The 8,423-nt window shown below is 42.7% G+C and overlaps 1 protein-coding gene across 1 annotated transcript in view; it reads left to right on the forward strand.

Moving 5' to 3' along the window:
* C10H11orf58 (chromosome 10 C11orf58 homolog) overlaps positions 1–8,423 on the forward strand; it is a 29,591-nt gene that overhangs the window by 14,958 nt on the left and 6,210 nt on the right. The gene's annotated exons all lie outside the window — the stretch shown is intronic.

Genomic DNA, 8,423 nt, shown 5'->3' on the forward strand with positions numbered 1-8,423 from the left:
CTGAGAGAATCTGTTTCCCATTTGAACTTGAATTTCTCAGGCATAAAATTTTATTAGTGCACTTTTATCCTGACACATTCTTGTCAAGATAGCCAATTTGAGGAAAATGTCAGGTAAACCTCTTACCTAACCAACCGTTCAGTTGAGACCGCTCAGTATCTTTCAAACTGAGGAAATCCCAGTGTCTTTCAGTTGAGTTACCCTAGTATCTTTCAGCTAGCGGGCACTTTCTCCCAGTGTCTTTCAGCTGGGCTCCCCTAGTATCTTTCAACTAGCAGGGGCCACTCCCCAATATCTTTCAACTGGGAGCCAGGTACCTATTAGACACCGCCAAATAAAACTCAGGATCATCAGCCAGTAATCGGGAGATCCAAGAACCAGGAGAGACTCACCCAAATTCATCTGGACTCTCTGCGGAGCCGGATGGGCACAACAGGCCTCTGCTGGTACCAAGGCCCCAGTTCCTTGTAGAGTTCAGGCAAAGGAGAGACATCTGCTCTGAGTCCCTTCCTGGTCACCAAAACTGTCAACTGAAAAAAATACACAACCTAAAAGTTGAGAATTATGTTTTATTTGGCGGATTTCCTGAGGACTTAAGTCAGCCTCTCATGTTGCTCTGAGGGACTGCTCCAAAGAGGTAAGGGAGGAGCCAGGATATATACGCATTTTGCATCAAAAACTAGGTAGTCGAAACATCAAAGGATTACTGTTAATTAAAGAAACTGTTAATTATGGAAAACCAAACATGTCAAGTTAATGAATTTAACACTTTTCCACCTGTGGGAAGATTCAAGAGTCTGGACTCACTGAAATCATTCCTTTGATATACACCTTAACTATCTAGAGCCAGTTTCATGCTTTTCACCATTCTGAATCCCCTCAGGGTGCACAGTTGGGGGTGGCTGCTGGCTTGATGGCCACAGTATCCCTTGTTTACTGATATAGCAGGCCACATTTCTCATTCACAAGATGATCATTTGGTTTTTATTCTTCAGTTTGTTAACGTGGTGTATCACACATTGATTTGCAGATATTGAAAAATCCGTGCATCCCTGGGATAAATCCCACTTGATCATGGTGTATGATCTTTTTAATGTTTTGTTGGATTCGGTTTGCTAGTATTTTGTTGAGGATTTGTGCGTCTATGTTCATCAGTGATATTGGCCTGTAATTTTCTTTTTTTGTGTTATCTTTGTCTGGTTTTGGTATCAGGGTGATGGTGGCCTCATAAAATGAGTTTGGGAGTGTTCCTTCCTCTGCAGGAAGTTTTAGAAGGATAGGTGTTAACTCATCTCTAAATATTTGATAGAATTCCCCTGTGAATCCATCTGGTCCTGGACTTTTGTCCGTTGGAAGTTTTTAAATCACAGTTTCAACTTCAATACTTGTGATTAGTCCCTTCATATTTTCTGTTTCTTCTTGGTTCAGTCTTGGGAGATGGTACCTTTCTAAGAATTTGTCCATTTTTCCTAGGTTGTCCATTTTACTGGTGTATAATTGGTTGTAGTAGTAGTCTCTTATGATCCTTTGTATTTCTGTGATGTCAGTTGTAACTTCTCCTTTTTCATTTTTAATATTGATTTGAGCCCTTTCCTTTTTTTCTTGATGAGTCTGGCTAAAGGTTTATCAATTTTGTTTATTTTTTCAAAGGATCAGCTTTTAGTTTCATTGATCTTTTCTATTTTTTTCTTATTTCTGCTCTGATCTTTATGATTTCTTTCCTTCTATTAACTTTGGGTTTTATTTGTTCTTCTTTCTCTAGTTGCTTCAGGTGTAAGGTTAGGTTGTTTGTTTGAGATTTATCTTCTTTTCTGAGGTAAGCTTGTATTGCTATTAACTTTCCTCTTAGAACTGCTTTTGTTTCTTTTCTGTTTTTTCTCATTTTGTTTACTTATATATTTTTTATTGAAATATAGTTCAGTTACAATGTGGTGTTACTTTCTGGCGTACAGCAAAGTGATACTTTGCTGTACTTTATATATATTCTTTTTCATATTATTTTCCATTATAGTTTACTACAAGATATTGAATATAGTGCCTGTGCTATACACTAGGACTTTGTTGTTTATTTTATTTTTTATTTTAATTTAATTTTTATATTATATTAGAGTAAGGTTGATTTACAGTGTTGTGTTAGTTTCAGGTGTACAGCAAACTGATTCAGTTATAGTTATACATATATCCATTCTTTTTCAGGTTCTTTTCCCATATAGGTTATTACAGAATATTGAGTAGAGTTCCCTGTGCTATACAGTAGGTCCTTGTTGATTATCTGTTTTATATATAGTAGCATGTATATGTTAATCCCAAACTCCTAATTTATCCCTCCCCTCCCACCTTTCCCCTTTGGTAACCATATGTTTGTTTTCAAAGTCTGAGAGTCTGTTTCTGTTTTGTAAATAAGTTCATTTGTATCATTTTTTTAGATTCCACATATAAGTGATAGCATATGATATTTGTCTTTTTCTGCCTGACTTCATTTAGTATGATAATTTCTAGGTCTATCCATGTCGCTGCAAATGACATTATTCTTTTTTATGGCTGAGTAATACTCCATTGTATATGTGTACCACATCGCAGTATCATATGAGATTTCTCTTTCTCTGTCTGACTTACTTCACTCAGTATGACAGTCTCTAGGTCCATCCATGTTGCTGAAAATGGCATTATTTCCTTGTTTTTAATGGCTGAGTAATACTCCATTGTTTACATGTACCACATCTTCTTTATCCATTCCTCTGTCGATGGGCATTAGGTTGCTTCCCTGTCTTGGCTATTGTAAACAGTGGTGCAATGAACATTGGGGTGCATGTATCCTTTCGGACCATGTTTTTCTCTGGATATATGCCCAGGAGTGGGATTGCAGGGTCATATGGTAGCTCTATTTTTAGTTTTTTAAGGAACCTCCATACTGTTCTCCACAGTGTCTGTACCAGTTTACATTCCCACCAACAGCGTAGAAGGGTTCCCTTCTCTCCACACCCTCTCCAGCATTTATTGTTTGTGAATTTTTTGATGATAGCTGTTTTGACTGGTGTGAGGTGATCCCTCACTGTAGTTTTGATTTGCATTTCTCTAATAATTAGAGATGTTAAACATCTTTTCACATTGGCCATCTGTCTGTCTTCTTAGGAGAAATGTCTGTTTAGGTTTTGTATTGCTGTATTCTTTTAGTTTTCACTTGTCTGGGAAATTCTTTATCTCTCCTTCTATTCTAAATGATAATCTTGCTGCATAGAGTATCCTAGGTTGCAGGTTTTTCCCTTTTAGGACTTTGAATATATCTTGCTACTCCCTTCTGTCCTGCAGTGTTTCTATAGAGAAGTCAGCTGATAGACTTATGAGGGTTTCCTTGTAAGTAACTCTTTTTCTCTTGCTGCCATTAGAATCCTCACTTTAACTTTTGCCATTTTAATTATAATATGTCATGGTGTAGGTTTGCTTGGGTTCATCTTGTTTCTGACTCTCTGTTCTTCTTGTACCTGGATATCTGTTTCCTTTTGGTTTGGGACGTTTTCAGCCATAATTTCTTCAAATGCATTTTCAATCCCCTTTTTTCTTTCTTCTCCTTCTGGGATCCTATTATGTGTAGATTGACTTGCCCAATTTTATCCCATAAGTCTCGTATATTGCTTTCATTTTTTTTTCACTTGTCTTTTTGTCTGCTGTTCTGATCGGGTGATTTCCATTATTCTATCTTCCAGATCACTTATTTGTTCTTCTGCATTATTTAGTTTGCTATTTATTGCCTTTAGCTCAAGCTTTGTCTCGGCAGATGAGTTTTCTAATATTAATTGGCTCCTCTTTATAGTTCTAGTTTCTTGTTACAGTGATCTGCATTTCTTTTGATAGTCTTTGTTAATTCCTTTAGTATTTTTATTACCTTCTGTTTGAACTCGGGGTCTAGTAGACTGGAGAGGTGTTTCATCATTTGTACTTCCAGGGGATTTCTCTTATTCTTTTAGTTGGGAGCAGTTCCTGTGTTTCTTGATTTTACTTATGTTTCTCTGACTCTATGACTTTAGGAGAAACAGTTATCTACTGTGGTCTTAAAGGGCTGTTTTTATGTGGGAATGTCCCTGTGTAGCCTGAATGAGTCTAATATTTTTGGTGCAAAGGCTGTTTTTAGTATGGATGACTGCCACGTCTTTTCCTCAATGTGTGCTTGCCCTTATCCTCTTGATAGGGGGTGTGATTGGTGTTGTGGTGACCAGAGCCTGCACTGGATGTTGAACAGGGGTGTTGGAGTAAAAGCTCTCAGATCCGTTGCTAAAGTGCAGTGTGAGGTAGATGGGACTGGAGTGCTCCCGCTGGGAGAGGAGCCCCTGGGTATTCCTCCCAGGAGCTGTCCACTGGAAAGTATGCTCTGTGGTGTCTCCTGTCACGTGTCATGAGTACTCACAAAGTACACTGTTGTTGGCACTGCTCTTGGCCCCGCTTCAGCTGTGGGAATGCAGTCAATTGGCCCAGATGCCCTTCAGGCGCAGTTATCAGAAAGCAACCAGTGCATATCTGCCAAAGTCAGGCACCAGGACCCACCATAATCGGGCACCTGGACCCACCATGGGAGCTACGGAATTAGCCCAGACCCCGGCCCTTCCTCCGCATACACATGCCTACAAAACCCACAGCTGCTGACTCTGGACCCCCCCTAACCACAGAAGCACCAATAATCTGCTTGGATGTCCCCCAGGTGCTGAGCTTACAAAGGCACCAGAGGCATAAATCTGCCAAAGTCTCAAAGCTGCTGGCTGGACACAGCTCATATTTCAGCCCCACCTCTGTGTGTAGGCAACCACCAGGGCTTCTCTACTACCAAAGCTCATAGAGTCAGAGTTGTGCCCACTGTGAGCACAAGGAGAATGAGGCTGCTGTGGTGGGGTCCTGACCCTCCCTTCATGAGCACATTACCAGTGGGGCTTCTATGGTGGACCCAAGCATCCTGCCCACACCTTGTGGCCCGGGCCATACTCCAATACATTTTGGCTGTCTCCGTGCAGTCAACCCCGGTCCTCTCCCCAGGTCTGTCCCCTAAAGCCTGAGTTTTAGCACCCAGCCCCCTCGCACCAGCAGACACACATCTCAGGCTGGGGAGTAAGTAGAGCGAGGTGGCCAGGACCATCAGTGCTGGTCTCTTTGTTCTGCCTGCCTAAAGCCGGTTGCTGCACTCCTCTGAGCCAGTGAAGCTCACTTTCTGTCCTGGCTGATTTTTCCCAGCTGGTGAAGGGGGTTCCCAGGGTTAGAGAACCTTTCCTCTTACACAGCTCCCTCTCCCAAAATTGTTTTGGATTTGTGTTTTGTTTTTTTTTTTTGGAAGTGTAGATTGATTGATTGATTTTTGGCTGTTGGGTCTTCATTTCTGTGCGAGGGCTTTCTCTAGTTGCGGCAAGCGGGGGCCACTCTTCATCGTGGCGCGCGGGCCTCTCAACTATCGTGGCCTCTCGTTGCGGAGCACAGGCTCCAGACACGCAGGCTCAGCAGTTGTGGCTCACGGGCCCAGTCGCTCCGCAGCATGTGGGATCTTCCCAGACCAGGGCTCGAACCCGTGTCCCCTGCATTGGCAGGCAGATTCTCAACCACTGCGCCACCAGGGAAACCCCCTTGGATTTGTTTTTGTAGGTCTTTCACCTTTTGTTCTCTTCTCTTGTGATTTGATGACTATCTCTTGTGTTGTGCATAATTTTGTGTGTATATTTATTATAGATTTTTAGTTTGTGATTACCATGAGATTTTGTAGAGCAGTCTATATGTATACATGATTGTTTTATGTTGCTGCTCTCTTAATTACAAATGCATTTTTAAAATCCTGCGTTTGTACTCTCCTCCCCTCACAATTACTGTTTTTGATATCATATTTTATATCTAATTGCTTTGTGTATCCCTTAACTGCTTATTGTAGATACAGATAATTTTTCTACTTTTGTCTTTCAACCTCCCTACTAGTTTGCATGTGGATTATTTCCTACCTTTATGTTTGCCTTTACCTGTGAGCTTTTTCATTTCTTAATTTTCTTGTTTCTAGTTGTGGCCTTTTCTTTTTCACCTAGATAAGTTCCTTTAGCATTTGTTCTAAAGCTAGCTTGGTGGTGCTGAATTCTTTTAGCTTTTATTTGTCTGTAAAAGTTTTGATTTCTCCATCAAATCTGAACAGGAGCTCTGCTAGGTAGAGTATTCTTGCTTGTATGTTTTTCCGTTTCATCACTTTAAATATATCGTGGCACTCCTTTCTGGTCTGCAGTTTCTGTTGAAAAATCAGCTGATAGCCTCATGGAATTCCCTTGTATGTTATTTATTGCTTTTCCCTTGCTGCTTCTAATATTCTCTCTTTTATCTTTAATTTTTGTCATCTTGATTACAATGTGTCTTGGTGTGTTCCTTGATTCTTTGCACTTCCTGGACTCGAGTGACTGTTTCCTTTCCCAGGTTAAGGAATATTTCAGCTATTATCTCTTCAAATATTTTCTCAGGCTTTTTCTTTCTGTTTTCTCTTTCTGGGACCTCTTTAATGCTAATATTAGTGTGCTTGATGTTGTCCCAGAGGTCTTTGAAACTGTCCTCATTTCTTTTCATTCTTTTTTCTTTTTTCTGTTCAGTGGCAGTGATTTCCAGTACTCTGTCTTCCAGCTCACTGATCCATTCTTCTGTATCACTCAGTCTGCTATTTATTCCTTCTGGTGTATTTTTCATTTCAGTTATTGTATTTTTCATCTCTGTTTCGTTGTTCTTTAAATTTTCTAACTCTTTGTTAAAAACTTCTAACTTCTTGCTCTGGCATCCATTCTCCTCCCAGATTCTTTGGTCATCTTTACAATCATTATTCTGAACTCTTTCTCAGGTAGATTGCCAATCTCCAGTTAGTTCTTCTGGGGTTTTATCTTGTTCCTTCATCTGGAACATATTCCTCTGCCACATCATTTTGTCTAAGTTGTTATTTGTATTTTTATGTATGTGGTAGGTTAGTTACATTTCTTGACTTTGGAGAAGTGGCCCTCTAGGATGTGTCCTATGCATCCCAGCAGTGCACTCCCTTCTCGCCACCCAAGCTATATGCTCTAGAGTTTCCTCCTAAGAGGGTTGTGTGGGTCCTTCTGTTGTGGTGGCCTGACTATGTGGGTGATCTGGTGGGCTTGGTTGGCCCCTAGTCTGGTTGGTTGCCAGGCCCAGCCTTGTGTGGATGCTGCTGGCTGCTGTTTAGCAGGCCCTGGTCATGAAGTGGCTGCTTGCAGAACCCTAGGGGGCCCCAAGGCTAGTGCTGGCTGGGTGGTCAGAGTCAGGTTCATGAAGACTCTGGGGCTGTTGCCCACCCATTGGCAGGTTAAGCCAGATTCTGGGGGCAAGTGGGCAGTCAGAGCTGGTTCCTGGAGTCTGGCTGCAGAGCCCCTGGATCCCAGAGCACATGTAAGATTTGGGGTTAGGAGGTGGTTCTTGACACAGTTGGTTATGGGGTCCAGGGTGTCCTGAAGGTTGTGTTGGCCTGCTAGCGGGTACGGTCTGGCCTGCTGTGTGCGGACTTGGTCCTTAGTCTGCGGGAATCATATTTTTCTTGCATCTGGTGTCTGCCCCCTGGGTGGTGAGGCTGCTCTAGAGGCTTGTGCAGGCTTCCTGGAGGGAGGGGCTAGTGTCTGCCCACTAGTGGGTGGAGCTGGGTCTTAGTCCTCTCATGGGCAGGGCCATGTCTAGGGGGCATATCTTGAGGTGGCTGTGGGCTCAGTAAGTCTCTAGGCAGCCTGTTTGCTGAGGGGTGGGGCAGTGTTCCTGCCCAGTTAGTTGTTTAGCCTGAGGCATGCCAGCCCTAGCACCTACAGACTGTTGGGTGGGATAAGGTCTTGGAACTAATGAGCCAAGATGTCAGCCACCAACAGTGTTCCCCAGTATTCTGCCATCAGTGTCTGTGTCCCTAGGGTGAGCCACAGTCCCCCCACCACCCCGCATCTCCAGGAGACTCTCCAAGACTAGGAGGTAGGTCTGGCCCAGGTGCCCATCAAATTACTGCTTTTACCCTGTGTCCGGGTGCATGTGAGATTTTGTGTGTGCTCCCTCGAAGAGTGAAGTGTATTTCCCCCAGTCCTGTGGAGCTCCTGCAGTTAAGCCCCACTGGCCTTCAAAGCCAAATGCTCTGGGGGCTTATCTTCCTGGTACCAGACCCCTGGGCTGGGGAGCCTGATGTCGGACTCAGAACTCTCACTCCTGTAGGAGAACCTCTGCAGTGTAATTATTCTCCAGTTTGTGGATCACCCACCCCAAGGGGTATGGAATTTGATTATATCCAGGTTGTTGTGGTTCCTTCTTTATGTCTTTAGTTGTAGAAGATCTTTTCTGGTGGTTCCCAGTCTTCTTCATCGATAGCTGTTCTGCAGATAGTTGTGATTTTCGTGTGCTCGTGAGAGGAGGTGAGCTCAAGATCTTTCTACTCTGCCATCTTG

Source organism: Eubalaena glacialis, chromosome 10 (genome assembly GCF_028564815.1).
Source record: "Eubalaena glacialis isolate mEubGla1 chromosome 10, mEubGla1.1.hap2.+ XY, whole genome shotgun sequence".
NCBI classification, from domain to species: Eukaryota; Metazoa; Chordata; class Mammalia; order Artiodactyla; family Balaenidae; genus Eubalaena; species Eubalaena glacialis.